Genomic DNA, 27,363 nt, shown 5'->3' with positions numbered 1-27,363 from the left:
ATGATTTCCAACACTAACCACATCTTCATCAATCAACCACTTTGGAGGCACTGCCCCATTCAAGGTACAAGTTAGTTTTGATATTCATGTGTTTGAAGTTCAAATAGATGTATATGCTCTAAACAAATGGTTAAATCATCTAGAACGGTATTTTTCTGTCCACAATTTTTCTGATAGAGAAAAGATTACCTTTGTGCTCCTTAAGGTTATCCCCCATATCAAGGATTAGTGAGACACTTACCATGAGAAAAAGGTCACAAAGGAATCTAGAACGTTTGTTCTCGTACCCACTTGGGACTCTTCTAGGGATGCTATTAAGGAATAATATTATTCTGTTGGAAACTATGATGATTGGTACATGAGATGGACTACACTGCAACAAGATAAGGACCAAACAATGCCAGAGTTCACAAATATATTCCATACCTTATGCACCAAGATAGGTATAAAATACTTTGAGTGACATTTAGTGATTAAGTACCATGTAGGTTTGTGAAAATACATATAGATAGGATTTTTTGGACATCAACTCTGTTGGCATAGCGTACCCATGCGTTGTCAAAATTGAGCAAAAATTTAAGCAGAAGAAGCAGGAATTTGGATATGTGAATTCCTCACAATAGAAGTAGGGAAAAGGTATCCCCAACATGTTGAACAAAGGACAGACCTAGGATGGACCACCCCAGGAAAACTTGTGTAAGCCATAAATAAAAAAGGGCAATGGGAATATCAAGAAAGACACAAGAAAGTGGTGTAATTTTCATAAATTCCCTTGGCATAACACTAATGAATGTCACTAAAAGAAATCGTTGGTAGAAGAGCAGAAAGCCTTAGAGCCAGATGCAAGTTGTAAATTTGAATCATATATAGTCAAGTGGAAGTTGATCATTGACGTAGAACCTAGTGTCATTGTTTCTACCACCAAGATCAAACCAAGAGAAACCGATGAACTAAAGGAAGATGAGCACCTTTTTTCACTCACAAATGTGGGTGTATGATGCTCTACTACACTTCATTGCCGATAGCAGAAGTCAAAAGAACCTCATAAAAGTAGAGGTCATCAAGCAATTAGACCTATTGACAACACCACACCCATATCCATACACTATTGGCTATCTCTTCCAAGGGTGATATCTCCACGTCAACCAATAATGTCGCCTACCCTATAGCATTAAGCCCTTCAAGGATGAGGTATTGTGTGATATTTCCCACCTTGAAGTTTGTGATGTTCATTTCACCCAACCATACTTGTGGAAGCATCATTTATTATATGAGTCTAAACATTGCACTACTATTTTTACTTTTGGCATGCAACTATATAGAATATCAAAGGTAGATCTGCTTATTTCAAAGTGAGTAGAAGGTCATGGCCGCATCCATGGCATCCACATAGGGCCTCTCCACAAAGCAGAATGAGTGGAAGGTCATGGAAGAATACAAAGACATATTTTGTTCACCCACTAGGGTACCTCTACATTGTCAAGTCAAGGATTCAATCATTCTAACCCCCCACCTCTTCCAATGGGATAGTGTATCATCACTCTCTTCTAAAAAATGAGGAAATCGAGCACCGAATCAAAGAGTTTCTCCAAAAAATGGCACATTTGACTGATCTTCTCAGCCCACGGAAGCTTAATTGTACTTGTGCAAAAGAAATATGGGACCTAGCATCTTTGCATTGATTATAGGGCCCTAAACAAAGTCATAATCAGGAACTAGTACTTAATTATCAAGTTGATGAACTTCTTAACTAGATAAAGGGAGCCAAGTATTTTAGTAAGATTAATCTAAAGTTTGGATACCACCAAGTCCCAATATAACAAATTAATGCATGGAATACTACTCTCAAGTCCAGAGAAGGTATTTTTGAATGGTTGGTCATGCCCTTTGGTTTAATAAATGCCCTGGCAATTTCATGAGGTTGATGGATGATATCTTGCAACCTTTCACCAATTCCATTGTGGTGGTAAATCTAGATCATATTCCCATCTTCAGTAAGAGTTGGTAAGAAACTTGCATCATATTCAGTGGGTCATTCACACTCTACGGTACAAAAATCTATATGCTAACTTGGAAAAATGCTCCTTCACGTGAACGGGGTCCCATACCTAGGCTACATTGTTAATGTGTGTGGATCCAACCAAGATTCAAGTCATTCATGATTGGTCAGCCTCAAACAATCTAACTTAGCTTTAGAGTTTCTTAGGCCTTGCCAACTTTTATCACAGGTTCTCATTAGGATTCTCCCATATTGCATCAACGCTCAACCAAGTGACCAAGCGTGATGTTAAAGAAAATTTTATGTGGGGAAAGTTGCAACAAAAAGACTTCAATGATCTAAAAAATTTCTTGTGCTTAGCCATATTTCTTTCCTTACCCAATATGCAAGTACCCTTTGAGATTGAGAAAAATACTTCAGACTATGTTGTGGTTGTAGTTCTCTCTAAGCATGGTCATTTGATGGCCTAGCATAGTGGGACATTATCAAATGTCATTCGTAAGTACCCCACGCATGACAAAGAACTATTTTCCATTGTATAAGTCGTTTGCTCATGGAAGCATTACATCCTTGAGAAGGAGACATTCATCTACATAGATAAAAAGCCTTTATAGTTCATGCAGACACGAGGAAAATTATAGAACAATTGCCATCAAAAGTGGTTTGCATACTTGCAATAGTTTAATATAAGACAAGGAGCATAAAACACATTTTTGACTGCCTTAGTTGACCTTTAGTTGTAGCAGTAACCATGTTGATCCACTCATGCAGACATGAGGCTTCTAGGTGGCCCCAATTCTATGAGAACAATCATGACTTTGCTACCACCTACCAGATGTTGAGCACATGCACAACCATCACTAAATTTCATCGTCATGATAGATTGTTATTTCATTTGGGCCATCTTTGTGTTCCTTTAAGTGAGTGTGTAAAGTTGATTTAGGAATCTCACTACGGTCAGATGGCATGACACTTTTGCATGGAGAAGAAAGTGGACATACTACAAAGGTATTTCTATTGGCCAAAACTTTAATAGGATGTCAACAAGTATATCAGGTCCTGCATTTCCTACACCATTTCCAAACTAGCCATTAAGAAGTAAGGCTTGTACCCCCCTCTATCTACTCTCTACAAGCCCTAGGAATATATCTCAGTGGACTACATGTTTGGTATTCCTTCAACCAGGCAAGGTAATGACTGTGTCTTCATGGTTTTTGATAGATTTTCTAAGATGGCCAATATGAGATCCAACAAGAAGAATATGACAAGGGAGGCCACTGCCAAACTCTTCTTTGACAAGTGAGTGTACATTTTGGAATACCACAAACCATCATATCTAATCATTATAGTAGGTTCCTAAGCACATTTGTTCAAGCCTGTAGTCATTGTTGGACACTAATCTCATTGCTTTCCACATCTAAATTGATTTCCATGCAAAAGTAGTCAACATTACAATCATGCATATCTTGCGCATGTACAAATCCAAGAATCCACGCACATGGGATGATATTCTTCCATATCTTCAACGCAACTATACTATAGCCCTAAATAGCTCGACTAGCCACAACCCTTTTTAGGTTGGCCTAGGATTTCAACCATTGGGTCCTATAGATGTAGCACTACCCCTTGCATCCACATAGATAGAATCTTCCCATGCTCACTTTGAGGCTGAAAAAGCCACCAAATTCATTGAAAAAAATTAGTACATCCATCAGCAGGTCCATGATAATTTTAAAAAATCCAACTATGAGTACAATCAATGACATGATCAACACCAAGTGCCATACAAATTTCAGGTGGGAGCTGACAAAGTTTGGTTGCATTTGCAGAAAGGGAACCTTATATAGCCCAATCGGAAGCTTCATCCACTTCCCTATGGAACTTACATCATGACCCAAGTTGTGGGTGGCATTTCTTTTGAGCTAAGGATTTCCCACTTCCTTTTCTTACACCCAATTTTCAATGTGAACCTACTTTGACCATACTTTCCACAATTATTAGACACATTAGAGATAGTAAAGTAGTTGACATTGACAAAGCTCGACCGTGACTGCATGGAATAGGAAACCATTGATAAGATCATGGACACACAAGTTAAGGGAACTTACACTAGAGGATCCAACTTTATTGGGTTATCATAGCAAGGAAGCTTTTGTACAAAGCCAAGTGGGTCACCTAAGGGAAATTTCAGCAAAATTTTCCCATCTGATGGGGGCCCTAAACGTAATGGAGATCATTGCTTCCTAATGGGGGAGAACTAATCTAAGTGGATATTAGTGGTAACGCACTTATTCCACTAGTTTAAAGTACAATTCTCCATCTTGGCATATTTTCTACAGTTTTTTGCGTCCTAAACTTCCAAGGTCATTTTAAGGCCCTAAATGAAGCTTTATTGACATGCCAAGGGCCCATGCAATAGCCATTAGTTGTCCCTGGGAACCGATCATAATATTTACTTCTCAGCTAGACCTTTCCAATTGGCTATCGAGTACACCAAACAAAGATCATATGCAAAAGTTACAACCCTGAGAAGTTGACATACCAACTAGCCCCATCGAGGCTACAAATTTTTTGGTGTTTCAACTCCTAGGGTTGGGATTTTCAATATTTGAGGTTTCGTCACTGTTGCGTTATATTAAAAAGGGCCTTTAAACCTAATTATAATGTGATTTGGGGAATGCATGTAGCCGTCATATCTCTTATTAGAGATAATCTACCACCATTCAAGCAAGTTTGTTTCATTCCGTATTATTTACATTTTCAACACATTCCATTTATTAATAAAATTCAAGTTTTACTGTATCTTTTTGTTTTTGTTATAAATATGTATTTCATTTCATTTCCTTCATAAATTTGGATCAAATAGACTGCATCAAACTATAGAGGATCCAAAGCAACTTTTAGGGTTTTCCTAGGGCCGTCGATCTCTTAAACAATGGATATCTTACCTCCTTCCCTAGACATAATATTGAAGTCGGAGCATGAGAAATCTCTTGACTCATGACAAAGTATCCTAAGCTCAAAATTCACCATATTAGAGTCAAATTGTCTCCTATTATGTGCCTCATATTTTTTAGTTAGCTCTATACAATCCTCAATATTATGTCATGTTTTTTTATAGTGTTTGACAAGGTTATGGGAATTTTTTAGCAATATGATTCACTTTGATGCAATTATAAAATTGTGGTGGAGGACAATTTGTATCATTTCAAGAATCTTGATCCTCCTTATTCTAATTTGGGCCTCTATTTCCACATGCAATTAATTCAATACAAAGATGTTATCCTCAAATCTTTTATCAACATAGATAATGCTTGCTAGTATTTTACATGATGGGTGTTTAACATGCAAAAGTCATAGTGTACAATCATCATAAGGTTGATGTGCTTTTTCATAAGGGAACAATGGTAGGGTTCATGCCCTATATGTTTCTCAAAACTCCCCATTTATTCCTTCCCCGCAAACATATTAACAAAAATGGTAGCATACCTATGAACCATGGGTTGGCCATTCCACATATGCCCTTCAATTTTCTAAATTATGAACCACATTACCTCCCTGATAGTTTGATTGGCCTTTGCCAATTCTTGGATATGTTCATAAAATTCCATCAATTGGTATTGGAACTAGGCCATTCTAGGTACTAATCTTGGGATGGGTACAACTGCCAATCAACTAATAAATTCCAACATCATAGTGAACTTCGATGCTTCCCATTAATTACTAAAACTATGCTTTAGCACTAAGTTCATAGATGTGACAACAATCCATTTATGAACCATTCGTCATATTTCACATTCTAAATAATATAACTCTTGCAACTCATCGAGTCTCATAATCAATGGTCATACTCCCATATTAAGTCTCTAATCATTTGCTTAATTCCCTTCAACTAAGAAATACTCTACTGCTCAACTTTTGGGTTTTGAAATCCTTCACAATATCTTAAAGTAATTGATCCAAAGTTAATAGCTGTGTAGTGTGAGTACTTTTCTTGCCTTCATATGCCACTATAAATCCCTTTCATGTAGATATGTTTGTATATTTTTGTGATAGATAACATTATTGTTCCTCCATGTGCTCTGAATGGCATTGTAAAGGAACCAATGTTGCTACTCATCATCTTCACTATGACCATGAAACAAAGGAATCTATGGGGAAGACTCGTATCATTAAGCTTCCATTTTTTTATGTTGATCAAGGATTAACAAGAATATCTAAAAACCTAGTTGTTGTTATAAAGGAGATGTCACTACATACACATAGATAATTTGACAACGCAATGGATAAATTTTGACTAATTCTTACAATCACACAAACTATGCACTGACATTTTTGTGAATACACTTTGATCACTGAAAACATAAACATTTGTGCCATGAGTGATGAATATAATGATAACTTGAATTATAATAAAAGTCATAGGGGATAGTAAGTGGTATATACTGGTACCATTATCAGTGTAATCTACCTCCTTAGTAGCATGTCCACCTAGAAATCTAGGACATAGTGCAATGTATACTCAAACACATCTTCCTCCTAACTCTAAGCTTATATGGCTTCTAAAGAAACTATAGGCTCAATGGTCTTGGTTGGCATCCCTTTGCATGTGATTCAACATTATGCAAAACTAACTTCATCACAAATTTGCAATCTCAAGTCTTCAAAAGCTTCCTTTCTCTTTTAACTCTTTCATCCTCTACATAACCATGATATTTTGATCTTTTAACATGATCATCCAGACTTTTTTTTGTTTGGCATCTAGCCTCAACCTATATGATAGTTACTGATATCTATTGAGCCACTTATTTTTATTGAATCCTTTCCTTTGATTCTCACTTCAATCCTTCTACTAATATCATTAACCTAATAAGCCAAGCTTTAGAAATGGATTCTCTCAATTTAGACTCTACACTTTTTCTAATATAAATTTATTAATTATGGAAAGCTTAAACTTTTTTTATATAAAGTCTTAAAGGCGTTTTGTTTATAGATTGCTCGTCATATATATCTCTAGGGAAGTGGACGCCTTTTTCTGATAATATCTTGATTTGGAACTATAAAATATCAATGAAAGGTTTGCCACGATACAAAATTAATGGTGACTGTCGTGGGTAACGACCATCAAAGGAATTTTTTTCCATTAGAGAGTCCCTTTTATAAACCATTCATGTTGCATGGCCTCCCATGCCCTCAAAATTATCTTAGCTACAAAATTTTCACTTTAATAGTGGCTAGAGAAATCAAGATGGTCTTCGGATTCAAATTGCTCCACCATTTGTGACTCTTTGTGCATGTCAACGTGATATAAATTCTTATAAGGGTTTTGCAGGTTTCGTGGCCTCCAACACTTGATATGGTCAACTAGGGACATAGCATGTGAGATCAAGCTATATTAGCACTAATTACAATTTGTCCATTTATCCGTTGGTGTGCAACAAAGGATCTAATTGACCATATGCAAGTCTTTATCTCCATTATAGTTAATCTACAAAAAGTTTATGAGAGGCTTTTCCAACTAAAACTAAGCTTGGACTAGAGGAAGCCAACATGAGGGGTAATACACATGGGTGGCATCCAAAATTTTGGCATATTTCAAATTTAGCAATAAGGGATATCGGATTCATGACTCTACTATCAATATTATTGGCCACTCTTTGTAATATTGCCACTTGGATATCTCTAGGGAAGGCTTTGAATGTAAAGAGGAATCTTGTAATCTTAAATACTTTGCAACAATGAACCCATGGCTCCATTGGCCAATGCATTAAGGGGATTGGATTCCTAGTGCTCAACAATAGGGATTAAACCCAAGGATGGGTCCCAGTTAGACTCCTCCTTGTTTGGTATGGAATAATCCTCTAATTAATGGTCCAACAACCATTCAATGGGATTTACTGGTTGTTTGTTTATATTCCTTCTATTATTTTTATTATTATATAACCTTTTTTATTACCTACTGCGAAAAATCAAGTGATCTAATTAATTTAAACAAATATCTATCAAGGGTAACCTGCAACAACAGTTAATAGAAGAACTATCTAATACTTTTAGTTCCTAAAGAGATAATTATATTCAGAAGATACTCATATCAAATAATAACTCCTAGCAAAAAGTAATAAAACTTAATTATGAGACATATAAATTCTATAATATCTTAGCTAATAACAATTTACTAAAAATACTCAAATATTCATTCAAACATAAAGGGTAATCTTAACTATGTCGAAGTCCTTACTAAAAATGTGAGATATTAAATTGTTTGTAGAAACAATTCCCATTAAAGAAATTGTGCACAAGGATTCAGTGAACCTAAACCACCTTAGCTATAGAAGAGCTTTTGAATTAAGCTTCAAAATGATTTTCTCCTATAATTCTCCTAAACTTACTCTAGCCTTCCAAGGGCCATGACAAGAGGTTAACACCTTTATTTTTGTTAACATTTAACTAAAAATATTATCAAGCAAAAATAACATAAAAGCTCAAAATTTTAACTAACTATTGCTTGTTATCATGACTTGTGTGAATTGGACAAATCAGTGGTTGCATGCTCATCATCATAGATAGCCTTCTACGCAAAGAATTCCTCACATAAATGAGTGCGTGAGAATGCATGTTGATCCCTAAGAAAAATCAAGGTTTCCTTTCCATCCTTAAAGTGTTAGATGTAATTTTCTATATTTGGAATTAAGAGCTCGAACCTATTAGCCGTCTTGACTTTAGTGATTAAGTATTCTTGAATGTGACCTTCTTTCGTTGAAGATATCCCTTTCATTCCAGCTTCATATTTTTGTGTGATTTGTTGGAATTTTGGTATTACTTCCTGTATGTGTCAAAACCCATAAGGTGGACCAAGTCTAGGTAAGTTAAGATCAATTATAATCTAATAATATTTTCGCAATATTTGATGCAAATCAAACATTCTTTGCCCACTTGGTTCCTACACTATATGGCTAGGCTCACCCAGTACTAGATTGGTCCTCACATCCTAGCTATCTTTCATTTGTTAATACCTAGTTGTCATGATGTTCTTCTTCTTAGGTCTTTTGAATTTATTTGAAATAAACAATCTAGTATTATAGTATTTCCCTCTTTTTTGTCCATTTAAGAACCTCATAGTGTACTACAAACAACTATAGTGTTCTTCTTGATGCTCATGTTTTCCATTTTTTGATAAAGTATCATCTACAAACATTGTTATTGTCTCTTGATTCCTTGTAATTTCTAACTTGATTTCTAAGCACTCAAGTTACTTTATCATCACTTTTACTTCAACTTCCTCGTCTTTGGCCTTGCCAATAGTGGCACTAGATAGAGTTATTTTGGTATATGGTATCTCACTCAATCTAGCTCTCATGTTATCTATCAAAAGCTCTTATGAAGTATAGAGCACATCATTTTCTGCATTTATCTTCTTCTTCTTTTTCTTTGTGCTCTCCTAATAACTACTTATATATGGTGACCATATGCAATCAATTTTAGATGAGAAACTTCATCCAAAGGCTAATAGATAGATTGATCACCCCATGATAAAATATTTTCTTGGATACCCAGAGTATGGAGGTATTCCATTACTAGTTCTTCACCTTTGTTTGTTGATGCGACCTTTCTGCATATTTTATCATGTTCAAATGTTGGGATTTCTATAAGTTTCTCACTTATATCAGGTCCTTGTGTTGGAGTAAGCACTTGAATTTCATCATCTACCTCCTTAGACACCTCATCTTCCACCAGAATACCTATCTTTGATAAATCTTCTTCATCATAGGTTAGGTCAATTACTTTACTAGATTCTTATCGTTGATTGATTTCCTACTTAGTAGTTATTTCTTTATGTCTTCTTCTTTCCTCTTCCTCCTCTTTCCTATGTTGCTCTTCCAAAACCTTTATACATTGCTTATCCTCAACAACTCTCATTTATCTTTCCAATTTCTTTTAAGCAAAATCCTCTCCATTATCCTCTTGCAATACCTCTTCGATTTTGAGTTGAAGTTCATCATCTCAAAGTATTATAACTTGCTCTTCTTCAATTGCCATAAGTTACACCGCATCTTGAAATATGGTTTCTTCGTGTCTTCTAGATTCCCCAACTTCTCTCTTAGCAGTGAGACCACAAGTAATTTCAAACAACTGCTCATCCAAAGACAAAGCCTTAAACATAATCATGTGAGGATATTTCCTCCTTTCCAAAACCTCATCCCAATCATTGGAATTTTCTTTAAAATCTTCATCATCCTATATTTCATGACTATAAGGCCAAGTTTATGATACCTTCTCAGATTTTTTTAAAACTAAACCCTTAGGATCATGCCTTATGAATTAGCTAGTTTCGAATCAATACTCCAAATGATTCAATGTTACTTGCCTAACATGCCTTATATCTTTAATAAAATAATGCCTTAACTTAAAACCATACAACACAAATATTTTTATCATTGCTTCCTTTACTAATGATGCATTGAAATCTTACAAAATATTTTGATAATAGACCTCTTCCACAACCAGCCTATTGAGAACACATTCAGATATAATAGAAGGGGAAGTAGTAGCACCATAAATTATGATATAAGTGCAATTTTCCTCAAAATACTAGTTTCCCACTCACAAAATGTATTCCTTAGATTGGTTAGTGATCCTTAGACACTCTTCACAAAAAATAATTACATATAATTGTACGAAAAATAAATCACATATGAGTGAGAAAGACTTCTTATATTTATTAATCGTACTAAAATTAAATCATATATTAGTGAGTAAGACATATTATATTTGTTCGCGTAGATTGTTTGGAAATAAACATGTATGGAGCTTCTACAATGTGCCGATATAGATTTAACCCTACAAATAGACATTCTTGGCACAAACTACATCTAGAAAATATGAATCCATGTAAACAGAAGTTGAAACACTTGGCCTCTTTGCTGTTTGTTGAACTCTTTCAATAATTGAGCTCATGTAATTGGAGATAATAACTACATAATTGAAAGACCCACATATAGTAACCACAATATAAGCTAATGGAATCTAAGTATGAACGAAACAACAACCCTTCTAACCATATAACCAAAATTCCGGCATCAAAAGATACATTTAAGGTTCCCTCAACCCTTAACAATTGTACCACACTATAGTACTAAGAAATTCTCATATTTGTTCCACCAACTTAACAATGTCTTCATCAAGTCACGTTCCTCATAAAAAAACTAGTTACGAAGGCATAGTTTAGTATAAATTTTTCCTATGGAAAATTATAATATTGGGGCATCTCATGAGGCAAGAAAAACCCTGCGCACTATACTATATCATTTTCATTAGATAGTTTCTAGGATCATAATGATTAATATCCACTAAATTGCTTCAACACAAAGAGATATCAGTGCCCTTACAACAATAAAATGCAAATGACATCTAATGTTGATGAATATTCTATCATCAATTCTCCTCATGGTAGTGTCACAATGAGGTATAGTCTTAGGGTATTCCTCTCTCTTGAACTTTTGGTATAATTTGTTCCATCTCAATGGAGAGGTTGGATTTGCAATTTTTCCTCAAATCAATAAGCCTAGATACAAAGACTTCAAACATAAACATAAGTAAAACATTTACATATTTTGATTACCCACAAAAAATAAATAAGACTTGATACTAACATGCGAAAATTAAGACTGGACTTTCTCACATGGCACACTCCACTATGTCAGTGGCTAATCATAATGTAACACATCTCCTCTCATATCAACCCACTTTCACTTACTTTCCCTGGGTAAACATGAGCTGAGGGGCTACTATGATAAGACTCAACCTCCTAAATGACCTTAAGGAAATGGAATCGATGCAACTAGACCTTACTAACCTCTTCCTTATGCCATAGGGTCCCCAAGGGTTGACCCACCCTTCTTGGACCTCCGTCCTTCAGACAACTCAACTTTTGTTGAACTGGAGCCCCGGTCGCTCCCTTTCCAAGCCATCCATGTGACTAAGATTCCCTATTCGCTCCCATGAGCCTACCTGAGCGTGACTGTAACCATGTTTTGCCAGTGTTATGCCAACGACTGCGAGATTTAAGGTTATTTTCCTAGACCTTTGCCCAGAAAACTATATGAAACTTATATAACTAATAAAAGACATTAAGAAAATTCTTTTAAAACAAAAACTGGAACCAGGACTTGACCTGACCTTCCCCAATTGGGACTGGCATTCCATCAAACACTTGGTAAATATGCAACCTATAGGTCATGAATGCAATTCTGAGCGTAAGGGACTGAAAACTTATCTGAGGTTTAACAAGAATGGTCTCTACCTCCTCACATTAATTTTCATAACATCAATTAGGTCTTGCATCCATTATTTATTCAGTTACAAATAAAACATGAATAGAGCCATGACTAAGAACTGTCATATAAACATGCTTATAACCAGCATATAATCAGATAAATAAAATGAGAGAAAAGTCATTAAATCCACATAATAACAAGCACATTTACTCACCAAAAGCAAGAGAAATTTAACTCTTATTAAACATAGGAAATATTCAACCAGGTTCAGGACTTCCACGTACCACTTGACCATAGATTGGCTAAACCAAATATTTCTTTCAGCCAATCACCCCTGTGCCATATTCCAAGCAGGAATGTGGGATCTCATGGGATAAATCAATCCAAAAAAAACCAAGGTAATCCATAAATTAAGCCACCCCCACCCTCACCATACCGTGATATCATCGCCCCGAGATCACAAAACCAAACCGGGCTTGGATGCCTCCATATTCCTTCACTATCCTTGATGAATTTTCTTATCTCCACCCTCAGGATTTATCGTGTATCCCACGATTACTGGTCAAGGGATTCCTAGGCCTTTGGGAATTTTCCTAACACCACCTCACCCCGGATTCTAAAACCATCTGGCAATACAAAGCTCAAATCGATAAATAATCCCATCACACCATGGCTATCTAGAAATGAAAAGGCCAGACTAAAACCCACTGTCAAAACCTGACGAAATCCATGATAATGACAACAAAAGAACCAAATACCAACATGCACATATCATGCATGTCAAAACCAGCTAGGAAAGCATACATGCAACTTGTTACCTACAAGTATTCATGTTGAATCTGCTTGAGGCAACCTTTCCTTGCTTGATCTTTGCTTTCCTTTGCTTTCCTTGTCCTTCCGTCGCTTGCTTGTCCTTCCTTTTATTGCTTGATCTCCTTCTCGTCTTGGTGCTCTTCTCCTCTCTGAGACTAACTCCAAAACTCAACTGACAAAAGGCTACCAAGTAATGCTCTAAGTTCTTTTTATTATTCATGCCTCTAATTTCTTCAATTTTCCATTATTTTACTTCATTTTCCTCCTCACATGCAACCATGACCTTTCACCTTCCTTTTCTCCCAATTTCCATTATTTTCATAAAATAAATGCCAAATAATTCCTCTTTGCCTTTTCAAAACCTTTTCCATTGCCTTTTCCAATTTCCCTTAGCCATAAACACATCAAGTGATGCCCACTAGGATATTTTTTGCCCAACATTCAGCTTGGAATAAGTGTCCCTTAACGATGGTCTTATTTTTCCTTTATTAACTTTTATTACACGAACTTTTACACTGTGTTATTACAGAACCCTCCCACTTAGGGGAGCATTGTCCTTGGTGTTCTATGACACCTACAACTAGAAAAATCGTTGAAAAGAAAAACATACTTCACATGGAGCTTTATAACCCAGCTCGTTGCAGTGTTTACAATAACAACCTGCTGAAAAGAAAAACCATCATGACAAACATGACAACATGACTATAGGTTTTAACCCTATACAGAAATCACCTACAAACGAATTCTTAAAAACATAAAATATACAATGGCGAGAAACAAAAAACAAATACCCAGATATTTTCCCCTAGATCCCAAAACTAGGACTACCAGGTTGATTTTTCATTATGTTCCTTTCAATGTTACAATACATATATATACATGCCTAAGCATTCATAAACCCCAATCCATTAACCCTACATTATAACATAACAATAATTCCCGTGACCAGATCTACAAGATACCATGGGTAGAAAACCATCATCCCCAAAACCATGTGCAAAGCCCATGCAAAAAACCATAGGTAGGTCCGCCCACCTAATATAACACAGGTAGGTGCAGCTAGTCATGGAAAGAATATAACACACACCCAACAATGACAACCATACCACTTATTAGAGCTTTATAACACATCTCATGGTGGTATTTACAATAGCAACCATACATAAATATATACAATACCAAAAACTCATTTGCCTCCACCGGAAAACAATGAAAGATACATAGCCCACATATGATCATCCATCTCCCATGTAGCTTCATCAGGCCCAAAGTGCTTCCACTGCACTTTAACTTTCTTGATTTCTTTGTTTTGTAGCATGAGATGTTTCCACTGCAATATGCACTGAGGTTCGGCAGGAATTCTCCTTCTTGCTCCACCTACAATGCAGACCAATCAATAACATGATCAACACCCTTTACATATCTTTTAAGAAATGAAACATGAAAAAATCATGGAATTTTGACTGTCAGAGGTAGTGCAAGTATGTAGGCCATTGGTCTAATCCTCTCAAGGATCTCTTATTGGGTTTGATGCACAAATACACATGCTCCCCTAACTAAAACTCCTTGCATGCCCTATGTTGGTCTGCATAACTCTTTTTCCTGTCCTATGTTGCCTTTAGATTCTTCTTTATAACCTGTGTTTCCCGTTCCATGTCTTCCAACATGTTTGGTCCAATAATTACCCTATTCACTGGATCACTCCAACTAATGGGAGTGTTACAACTCCTCCCATACAGTGCCTCAAATAGACTCATTCTCAGTGACTCCTAATAACTGTTGTAATAAAAAAATACAACCAATGGAATGTACTCCTCCCATTTCCTTTGCTAATGCATCACATACATCCTCAGCATATCCTCCGGTATCCTGTTGACCCCCTTTTTTTGTCCATTTTTCTATGGATGATAAGTTGTATTGAAGGCCAACTTTGTCCCTAAAGCTGCAAACAACTCCTTCCAAACATGGAAGTGAACTTGACATCCATGTCCAACACAATCTTCTTCAGAACACCATGCAATCTCACGATCTTCCTGATGAAGACTTGTGCTACCTCACTAGCTGAATAGGTAGTCTTTACTGAAATGAAGTGAGCTACCTTACTCAACCTATCTACCACAACCATGATAGAATCATTCTGCCTCAATGTCCTCACAATACCTATAATGAAATCCATGGAAATGACCCCCATTTCCATTATGGAATCGGAATAGGTTGAATAAATGCACCTAGATGCTTACACTCTACTTTCACCTGCTAACAGTCCAAACATCTAGCCACGAATTCTGCCACTTCCTTCCTCAGATTTGGCCAATAGTAGAAATTTTGAATTATTGTCAATCTCTTCTGGTATCCTAGGTGTCTTGAATATGGCTTTACATGAAACTCCCCCAAGGTAAGCTTCATGAGTTCATTGTCATTCAGCATATAAATCTTATCCCTGAATCTCACCAAGCCATCTGTCGTGAGATGATAGTCCAAATCCTGATCACCTATACCCTGTTGTAACCTATCCATAAGTTCCTTGCACCTGTCATCCTGTTGTCCTACCTATAAGGTATGATCCTGTAAATATGCCCCATATGAGCTCACTATTGCAACATGGTTCAACTACACTTTCATCTTGAGAGCATCTGCAACCTTGTTCTCCTTCCCCTTGATGTATCTAATCTCGAATTCAAACTCACTGATTGTGGCCAACCATCTAGCTTGCTTGTCATTCAAACTCGGTTGGTCAAACAAATATCTCAACCCGATATGATCTCTCATCAACAAAACCCTCATGCCAAGAAGATAATGTCCCCACATCTTCAAGGCATGAATAATAGTTGCTAACTCAAGATCATGAGTTGGATAATTTTGCTCATGCTCATTCAGTTTCCAAGACTCATAGTATCATATGTTCCTCCTGCATAAGGACTCCACTAAGCCCTCTCTTGCAAGAATTTGTGCACACTACAAACTCTTTATTTGGATTTGCAATCTTTAACGCTGGAGCATTCATCAACAACTACTTTAACTGTTCAAAAATGGGTGCACACTGCTCTGTTCATTCGAACTTCTTACCTTTCCTCTATAATGTTGTAATAGGGTAGGAAATGTGTGATAATTTCTTGATGAACCTCCTATTCTAATATGTTAACCCCATGAATGATCTAACTTCATCCACGTTGCTAGGAGTTTCCCACTCCATGATAGCTCTTACCTTTTTTGGATTTACTATGATGCCTTCCTTAGAGACAACATGTCCCAAGTAGTGCACCTTTGTCTGAAAGAAACTGTACTTACTAAGATTGGCATACAATTAATGTTCTCCTAGCCTCAACACTACTGCTAAATTCTCGGCATGCTCTTCCTCATTCTTAGAATATATCAAGATGTCATTAATGAATATAATAAAAAACTTGTCCAGATAAGGATGCAACACACTATTCATCAAGCGCATAAAAGTAGTTGGAGCATTAGTCAAACCGAATGGAACTACAACAAACTCATAATGCCCATACCTAGTTCTAAAGGATGTCTTGTAGATGCCCTCTTCTTTGATGCGTACCTAATGGTATCCAGATCTCAAGTCAATATTTGAGAACAATGTTGCTCCCTTCAACTAATAGAACAAGTCATCAATCCTTGGCAACAGATATCTGCTCTTGATCATCACCTTTTTCAACTATCTGTAATCAGTGCACAACCCGAGGGTACCTTCCTTCTTCTTCGCGAACAATACTGGCGCACCCCAAGGTGATACACTTGGCCTAATGTATCCCTTATCAATCATTTCCTTCAACTACAACTTCAACTCCACCAACTTCGGTGCGCTCATCCTGTAAGGTGCTTTTGTTGTTGGTGCTACCCATGGTACCAACTCAATATAAAAATCTACTTCCCTGTGGGGAGGAAACTCTAAAATATCTGCTGGAAACACATCCTAAAATTGTTGTAATATAGGGTACCTCTTGAATATTTCTGCATCCTCAACATCCTTACCCTTTTCACTGGAAATATGAACTGCAAACATTACACACCCTTTCCTACAACTGCACTTAGCCTACATAGTTGTGACCATCCTCACTGATGTAGGCTTCTTCTTTCCCTGCAAGATTCTATTTTCCCCATTATCATCTAGGCACTCAATATCCTTGTCATAAAAATCTACTTTGCTCCTGTGAAGATACATCCAATCCATACCCAAAAGCATATTATATGATCCCAATGGCAGTACATTCAAATGTGCTACTGTAGGCATACCATTCAACTTGAATGCACAAGCTCTTACCTAGTGATGCACTCTCTTCTTAGTACCTATAGCCAACTACACCAACCAAGACTTTGCATGCACTTCTTTTCTCAAGCCACACTTATCCACCGGGTGAGTATTAACATAACTATAACTAGATCCAGGATTAATCAAAATAGAAATAACTCGACCAAAGAGATTACCTTCCATATCAATAATGGATGCCTAGTGATATTCCTGCTTGTTTTCCACAACTGCATAGATCTGAGGGATACTATGACCAACATCCCCAACTGTCTGCGCCTCCTGAGCACTATATATTAGAAGCCTACTTCCCTGGTATAGTGTACAAGTGTTATGAAACTAGCTCACAAAAAGATAGAAAACATAGATCAACGCCTTAGAATTCAGCCTCTTCGAGGGGGCAAACTCCTTTACATTACATAAATGAACAATTCTTGGATGATTCAAATGACAAAACCTCCTTTCTATATATAGGAGTCTAAGGAGTCACAATATAACCCAGCTGACCTAACAATAATAATATAACGGCACAAAAATAACAATAGAGGGATTATATGGGGCACAGTAATAACAATATGGGGACAATAGGGGCACAACAATATTAATAAGGGATACAACTACAATAGTTGTTCACACCTAATCTTCAACGGTTGGGTAACCTGGAACGTGAACAGTCATCAAGAAGATGAACTGATCCGTCCATTTTATGTATATAAACAATAGCTGTCTAATGAATGAAATAATCAATCAATTTCTTCTGCCCATTCTGGAGTTACCCCTCCCAGATTCCTTGTAACTCCCATCTCTGTTCTGAGCGCTCCTCTGTCCTAAGCGTTCCTCTGTCCTGAGCGCTGCTCAGTCCTGAGAGCTGCTCTGTCCTGAGCGCTGCATCTGTTCTGAGTGTTATTAATTCTCTGCGCATCATTGATTGTCCTGCCTCTCCACCCCTGACAAAGGCTCAGAACCCTGCGTGGTTTCGCTGCCTCATGAAATCTCTGTCATTTACTGTCGGCCTCATCATACCCTGCGCATCTGCATGGTAAACGTTTTTTCCCTCGCTGTCTCCAAACCTCAGATTGTGCCCAAACACCGATTGATATACCCAAAACGCAATTCAACTTTGTTTAGCTGGCCTGAACCGTGGACGTTAGCAGAGCGGGCATGAATCGAACTCTTAAACTGCAATGAATTTTCTCGTGGTCTATTGAGAAACAATAGTGTTTTTCTTGGTCGATTTGCGCTGCAAATGATGGTATCAAAGAAGCCCGACGCTGGGCAGTTCCCAGTTTTCCAAGGGTAATTCTCGAAACTCTATTTTCTTGTTGATATTTTGATCGATTAATAAACGCTTCAATCCAGGCAGAATATCCAGTAGTCGCGGGTTCAATTTGTCGTGGCTGAAGTTCTCGGCCCCTTGGGAGTTGCTGTCCAGAAATCGTTCGGCTGACGGTACCTCGACCGGCGCTCTAAGCGAGTATCTCGTCCGTCCAAGAAGCCGAAGAGACGGCCTACTGAGACGTTCTGACGAGGAAACCCCGAGATATAAGCCCCATAAGCCTTTTGTGGTTTGCCAAGGTCAATGTATTTTGTCCCACAGTCATATGGATGTAATCCTGCTAATGAGAGTGTTGGGGACTGTAATGATTTAGCGCAGAGCAGAATCGTTTGTCAAGAGAACACCAAGAGTTGTTTGGCATCTACGATAAGAAGAGCAGATCTCCGAATTTGCTTCTGCCCGCGTAGGTCTTGGCTTTTGATTTGAATGCCTATAATATTGCACAATTCTTTATCATTTGAATGGTAATGTTGTAGTATTGCACCATCTATATAAACAGTTTTTCAAAGCATTCAGTATATTGCACTGTTTTTCAAAGTGTTTATATATATATCATTCAAGGCAGATCTGCATTGCATTCTCTGCAAACGAAATGGATCACATGATGCTTCTACATGCAAGCTACCATGGGACAAAATTGAGCAGAGAAGAAATCAGTAGAAAGGTAAAATTGATGACACGGACAAAGGTAAAGCACCTGAATCTGCTCACTATAATGAGGCACAATGTAACATTGGAGTAAATGAAGATTTGTTTAATGCTTCACTTGCTTCTTCGAAAAATGATTGGTTGCTTGATTCAGGAGCAACCTGTCATATGACTCATAGGAAATATTTTTTTGAAGATTTCACTGACAATGTTGATGGAGCAGTATACTTTGCAGATCAGTCAAAAATCAAGCCATCAGGGCTTGGCACAATCAGGCTTAAACTGCCTGGTCTTCCAGACTTTCTTCTGGATCATGTTCTATATCTCCCACAGTTCAAGAGAAACTTGCTGTCCCTAGTCCACATCCACCAGCAAGGTCACTCCATTCATATGTTTGATGGAAATCTTGAGGTAAGAAAGGCATCTGACCACTCACTTGTCATGAGGGGTATAGAAGAAGAAAGACTTCTTAAACTGCAAGGAACCTCTGCTCATGCACAACATTTCTCATATATTTCTCATCATGAAGAAGGTACACTTCCATCAAGTTTATTATGGCATGCTAGATTTGGACATTTAAACTATGATAGTCTCCGCTTGTTGAAGAAAAATGGTGTTGCTGGTTTGCCTACCATTCCTAGAAAACATAAGCAATGTGATGCTTGCATTCTAGGAAAGCATAGCAAACAGTCTTTTCATGATTCACATTCAAGAGCACATAGGAAGCTTGAACTCATTCATTCAGATTTATGTGGTCCAATGCCTGTTCCTTCTGCAAATGGAAATAAATATATCATGACATTTATTGATGATTACACCAAAATGTGTTGGGTTTATTTATTGAAGAACAAGTCTGATGCTTTTCAAACATTCAAGAATTTTCATAAGTGGATTGAAAATGATGCACAATCTCATATTGGGTCTATTCGCACTGATAATGGAAAAGAATATACATCAAATGAATTTGAAAACTATCTTCGCCAACATGGGATCAAACATCAAACAACTGTACCTTATAATCCCCAACAAAATAGTGTAGCAGAAAGAATGAATAGAACAATCTTGAATATGGTATGATCCATGCTTTTCTTAAAAAATGTAAAAATAATGTTTTGGGCTGATGCTATTCTATGTGCTGCATATATAAAGAATAGATGTCCATATAGTGCTATAAGAAACAAGACTCCTTATGAATTTTGGTATGGACATGTTCCTTCGGTAAAACATCTCAGGATTTTTGGTTCCACCTGTTATGCTTTAATACCAAAGGTACATAGAAACAAAATTGGTGCTAGAAGTCGTAAGTGTATCTTCCTGGGCTATTCAAACACCTCTAAAGCATACTGTCTCTATGATGAAGTAAATAAAAAGTTTGATGTATCTAGAGATGTCATTTTTCTTGAATCATCCAAATCTGACAGTGTTGTTGAGCGGCAACTTGATCGCTTGGATAGATTCGCAAAAATGAAATCATTTCAAGAATTTGATAATCAGATTCCACATCTTGAAGGGGGGATTCCTATACTAGAACAACATGTGGAATCTTCTTCTGAAGAACAATCTCCCCTGCATGAAACTCCAACAATGGATGATGCTTTAAGTGATGTAATTGATAGAATTGGGAGACTCAATCTTGATTCAGTCCCAACTCAATCAACAGAGCAGCCTAGACCATCTCAGAAAGGTCCCCCAAAGTGGCTGACAAAGACACTTGAAAGTGTTCATCCTGATGAAATTGGAAAAACAGGAACCAGAAATACAAACCGACAAGATGGAGGTGATGTAGATAACTCTAATCCACCTGTTGATATGGATGTTACTTATGATTGTGAATTGAACTTGTCTACAGATTTTGAACCAACTTCCTTCAAAGAAGTTGCTTCTCATGATGAATGGAAAGAAGCGATGCAGAAGGAGTATGATGCCCTCATAAAGAATGGCACTTGGAAGCTGGTTGATCATCCATTTGGAACCAAACCACTTGGCTGCAAGTGGGTCTACAAGAACAAGTACAAAGCTGATGGCTCACTTGACAAGCATAAAGCTAGGCTTGTGGCAAAAGGTTTTGCACAGAAGGAAGGGGTCGATTATGAGGAAACTTTTTCCCCCACAACAAAATGGGCCACCATCCGGACACTCTTTGCACTAGCTGATCAGAACGGTTGGAAAGTCCATCAAATGGATGTAAAAACTGCATTCTTGAATGGAGATCTAAAAGAGAATGTTTTTATGTCCCAGCCTGAAGGATTTGCTGTGAAAGGACATGATCACAAAGTATGCAAACTTGTGAAGTCCTTGTATGGCCTCAAACAAGCACCACGAGCCTGGTATGAAAAACTAACTGAGCATCTTCTGAAACTCAACTTCAAACATTTTGATCTTGATGATGCAACTTTATTTGTCAAGAAAGTAGGCAAAACAGTTGTATATCTTGTGGTATATGTAGATGATCTTTTAATGACAGGGAACAATGAAAGCTATATTGCATCCATAAAGAAAGAATTAGGAAAAAGTTTTGAAATGACTGATTTGGGCTATGTTCATTACTATCTTGGCATTGAAGTAACCCAACATCTAAAAACCATATTTCTTTCTCAAAAGAAATACATTGGAGATTTGTTAAACAGATTTGGCATGACAGAGTGCAATCCTCTTTCTACTCCAATGGAACAAAACTTGAAGCTCACATCTATTGAAGGAAAGGAATTTGAGGATGCAACAAAGTATAGACAGCTTGTAGGAAGTCTCATCTACCTCACTACTACCAGACCAGACATTTCATTTGCTATTGGAATCCTCTCCAGGTTTATGCAAAAGCCTTGTGAGGGACACTGGTCTACTGCAAAAAGAGTTCTAAGGTACTTGAAGGGAACTTAAGACCTTGGAATCAAGTATACACAGGTGGACAACTTCAGCTTGATTGGATACTCTGATTCAGACTTCGATGGAGACAAAGAAACTGGGGTATCTACTTCAAGATATGCTATGAGTCTTGGATCAGGAGCTGTCTCCTGGAGATCACGCAAACAATCAGTTCCAGCAGATTCCACAACAGAAGCAGAATACGTGGCAGCAGCTGAAGCAACGAAAGAAATTGTGTGGCTCAGGAAAATTCTTGAAGATTTGCAGGTAAAACAAGTACAATCAACTCCACTCATGATTGATAACATCTCTGCAATAAAGTTGGCCAAGAACCCAAAGTTCCATGATCGTACTAAGCACATCAATACTAAATATCATCTGATCCGACATCATGTTGAGACCAAAACAATCCATCTCCATCATTGTTCCACAAATGATCAAATTGCAGACATCTTCACCAAAGCGCTTGGAAGAGAAAAGCTTGAAAGATTCAGAACGATGCTTGGACTCACCAACATCCCTTCAGATTAAGGGGGGAATGTTCACACCTAATCTTCAACAGTTGGGTAACCTGGAACGTGAACAGTCATCAAGAAGATGAACTGATCCGTCCATTTTATGTATATAAACAATAGCTGTCTAATGAAATAATCAATCAATTTCTTCTGCCCATTCTGGAGTTACCCTGGCCTGACAATAGTAATGGGGTAATAACTAGTATTATAGGGACCTAACATGCCCCTCTCCTTCAAAAAAGTGTTGTCCTCAATGCTTGAGTAGTTTTGGATGCTTCTATATAAAATTCTCATCCTCCCATGTGGAATCTTCAGCGGAAAAGTTCTTCCACTTGATGGGATACTCCGAAATTGACTGATTTCGTAGCTGTCAAGTTCTTGTTTTTGTGACTGCTTCCGGTTCCAATATAATTTTTCCTTCCTCATCAAGTTCTGGCAATATTGTTTGAACTGGGAGCTTGTCGCCTATAACCTTCTTTAAACATGAAACATGGAAAACTGGGTGCACTCGAGAAGCTGCAGGAAGCTCCAATTTGTATGCCATAGTACCAATCTTTTGCAACACCTTGTACGAACCATAATACTTTGGTGATAATTTATTATCCTTCTTAGCTTGCTTGAGGGACATTTATTTATATGGTTGTAGCCGTAGGAATACCCAATCACCTACATCAAAACTTCTTTCGCTGCGATGTTGATCTGCCTGTTGTTTCATTCTATTATGTGCCAACACGAGGTTATCCTTTAAGAGTTGGAGGACTTGTTGTTGATGTTCGATGTGATGTTCCACTGCTTGAACCTTAGAATTTTCTTTTAAATATGATGTGATGGATGGTGGCTGATATCCATAAAGTGCCATAAATGGGGTCATTTTTGTTGTTGTATGGAAGGAAGTGTTATACCACCATTCAGCCAGAGGCAACCATTTGACCCATTGTGTCTGTTTATCAGATACAAAGCAACGAAGATATCCTTCCAAACATTTGTTTACTATCTCAGTTTGCCCATCAGATTGAGGATGATAAGATGAGCTATGAGCTAACTGAGTACCAAGACAAGAAAATAATTCTGTCCAAAAATTTCCAGTGAAAATGGGATCTCTGTCACTTACAATAATCTTTGGGTTTCCATGTAGCTTTTGAATTGTTTCCATAAATGCAGTAGAAACTGTACTGGCTTTAAATGGATGTGATAATGCACAAAAGTGTGCATACTTGGTAAGTCTGTCAACTACCACCATGATGACACTCTTTCCCTCAGACTTGGGTAAACCTGTGATAAAATCCATTGAAACCTCCTCCCAACGTTGGCTTGGAATGGATAAAGGTTGTAATAGACCCGAGGTCTTAATTGTTTCAACTTTATTTTGTTGGCAAACCAAACATTCTGCCACAAACTTTTGAATATCTGATTTAAGGCCATCCCAAAAAAATTCCTTCTTAACCCTGTGGTAAGTTTTTAAAAATCCTGAGTGCCCTCCTAAGGGAGAAGTGTGCAATTCCATAAGAATCTTTTTTTGTGTTGGGAATTCTTACAGAGGTATAAGCGATCTTTGTACCATAACGAATCATTTTTCCAGCTAAATGTATCAGATGTACTGGAATCTTGTTGTAACTTTCGAATAAGTGCCCACACTTCTTCATCATTCTTCCATTCCTCCCTTGCTTCATTTATCCAATCTGGTTGGATAATAGAAATGGCGCACAACAATGCTTCCACATCCTCATCCTTTCTTGAGAGTGCATCTGCCACCACATTTTGCTTCCCTTTTTTGTAGATGATTTCAAAGTCATAACCCAACATCTTTGTGACCCACTTTTGTTGCTCTTCAGAGGATAATCTTTGTTCTAAAAAGTATTTAAGGCTATCATGATCCGTTTTTACCTTGAAGTGTCTTCCCATTAGGTAGGGTCGCCATTTCTTAAGTGCATGTAGTATTGCCAACATTTCCTTCTCATAAATAGCTTTGTGTAAAAACTTTCCCTTGATTGGACGACTTTCAAAAGCAATGGGTCTTTCATCTTGCATTAAAACAGCACCAATTCCATTTCCTGAAGCATCACATTCCACAATAAAGGTTTTTGTGAAGTCCGGTGTAGCTAAGACCGGTGCTTGGCACATTGCCTCTTTAAGATGTTCGAAGGCCTTTGTTGCTTCTGGAGTCCATGAAAATGCATCTTTCTTCAATAATGTTGTTAGAGGTGCTGCTATTCTCCCATAATTCTTAACAAACTTGCGATAATACCCTGTCAACCCGAGAAATCCTCGCAGATGCTTTATGGATGTGGGGATTTTCCATTCCTTAATGGCTTTAATTTTGCTAGGGTCTACCTTAACTCCTTCATGAGATACAATATGACCCAGATATTCCACCTCTTGTACTCCAAAGAAACATTTGGATCTTTTTGCATATAATTGTTTCTCCTCCAATAGTTGTAGCACCTTGTCAACATGTTCAACATGATCCTTCCAAGACTTGTTGTAGATTAGTATATCATCAAAAAATACTAACACAAATTTTCTAAGGAATGGTTTGAAAATGGAATTCATCAAACCTTGAAATGTTGAAGGTGCATTGGTAAGGCCAAAAGGCATGACCAAAAATTCATAATGACCCTCATGAGTTCTAAATGTTGTTTTCAGAATGTCTTCAATCTTCATTCTGATTTGATGATATCCTGAACGAAGATCCAACTTGGTGAAGTAAATTGATCCATGCAATTCATCCAGTAATTCATCAATGACAGGAATGGGAAACTTATCTTTAATAGTGAGCTTGTTGAGCTCCCTATAATCCGGACACATGCGCCATGATCCATCCTTCTTGTGCACCAATACTACTGGAGCAGAGAAAGAACTTTGACTCGGTTGAATTATACCAGCCTCTAGCATTTCTGCAACCATACGTTCAATTTCACTCTTTTGGGCATAGGGATATCTGTACGGCCTGATGTTTGGAGGAACACTTCCTGGAATCAGATGAATAGCATGATCATGATCACGAATAGGTGGGAGACCTTTGGGAGTCTCAAATACCTTGGAATGATTGTCCAAGACTTTTGGAGATCTGGAGAAATAGATGAATTTGAAGTGGAAACATCTAGCGAACATAATTGTGCAATTACACCTCTTTGTTCCTTTTTTAGAAGCTTTGTCATACCATTAGAGCTGATTATCTTTCCCAGTTTCCCTGCAATACCCCTTAATTCAACTTCCTTTCCTTCCACAGAAAATTTCATGAAAAGTTCTTGAAAATTAAAAGCTATTGTACCCAAGGATTGTAGCCATTGGACTCCTAGTACAACATCAACACCTCCCATTGGAATGGAAAGCATTGGGCTAGTCAATACATATTCTCCCATGGATAGCTTGATATTATGGCACTTTCCAGAGCAATTTATTGTTCCTCCATTTGCAACCATCACTTGACACTCTGGTGCTGGATATAGGAAGCAATTCAATTCTTTTGCTACCTTACAATGAATAAAATTGTGGGTACTTCCTGAATCAATCAACACTATTACCTTTTTCTTCTTGATTTGTCCTTCTATCTTGATGGTTTGAGGAGTGGTAATTCCAGCCAATGCATTACAAGATATGGTCGGATTCATTTCTTCTTTATCTAGGCTTTGTTCCTGGAGTATATCCTCTTCTTTTGACCTTTCTTGCTCCTTTTCTTCTTCCTCTTCACAATCTATGTAGAATAATTTCTTCTCAGCACACTTATGACCTTTAGTGTATTTGCTATCACAACTGTAACAAAGCCCTTTTGCTCTTTTTTCTTCCAATTGTTGTGGTGTCAACCTTATAGGTTGTGGAAGACTGGGGGCAACAACACTTCCATCTTTATAGTTGTGAGTGGTATGCTTCCTGGTTGCCATAATTTTGCTTTCCATTTTTCTTGCTAACCTGAATGCCTTCTCTAATGAATCAGGTTCCCAAAGGCGAACATCATGTTGGATATTATCCTTTAAAGTCCCTATGAACACATCAATCCTATGCTCCTCTGGAATATTTTTTACCCTTATGTTCAATTTTTGGAACTCCTCAATGTGCTCCATTATTGAACCCTTTTGTTTGAGACTTATCAATTGGCTAAAAAAAGTGTTGCTTTTTGTATCCTCATAATGTGCTGTCAATTCTTCCGTAAAAATTGCCCAAGTGATAATTTGTTTACGAGAGCAAAGCCATTGATACCATACAAACTGATTTGGTTCCAAATATAAAGTTGCAATACGTACCTTTTGTGTGTTTTGCACATTATTGAGATCGAAAAATTGCTCCATCTGTAATATCCATGTTGCGGGATCCTTGCCATCAAACTTCCTCATATCGATTTTTGGAATATGGTGGGTCTTTAATCCAACATTAGAGTCTATGAAATCATGATTAACATTTCTTTTGTTCGCATCATGAGTTTCCTTTACTACCCTTTCACCATTAGTAAGTATTTCTTGTAGAAAATTTGTCAAATCTGTCTTCAAATCTGCCATGCCTGTCTTCAAATTTGTGTTCAAATCTATCTTCAAATTATCCATCTTAGCTTCCATGCCATTCATCTTAGCTTCCACACCATTTATCTTAGCTTATGTTAGCTTTTGTGAGAGTGACATTTGTTGCACTTGGTCTTGTAATTTTGATATATCATGTAGCAT

Source organism: Pinus tabuliformis, chromosome 8 (assembly GCF_031772625.1).
Source record: "Pinus tabuliformis cultivar Carrire ecotype Pingquan chromosome 8, CPIR1, whole genome shotgun sequence".
Lineage (NCBI taxonomy): Eukaryota > Viridiplantae > Streptophyta > Pinopsida > Pinales > Pinaceae > Pinus > Pinus tabuliformis.
The sequence above is the reverse complement of the archived record's forward strand: the minus strand, read 5'-3'. Positions refer to the sequence as shown.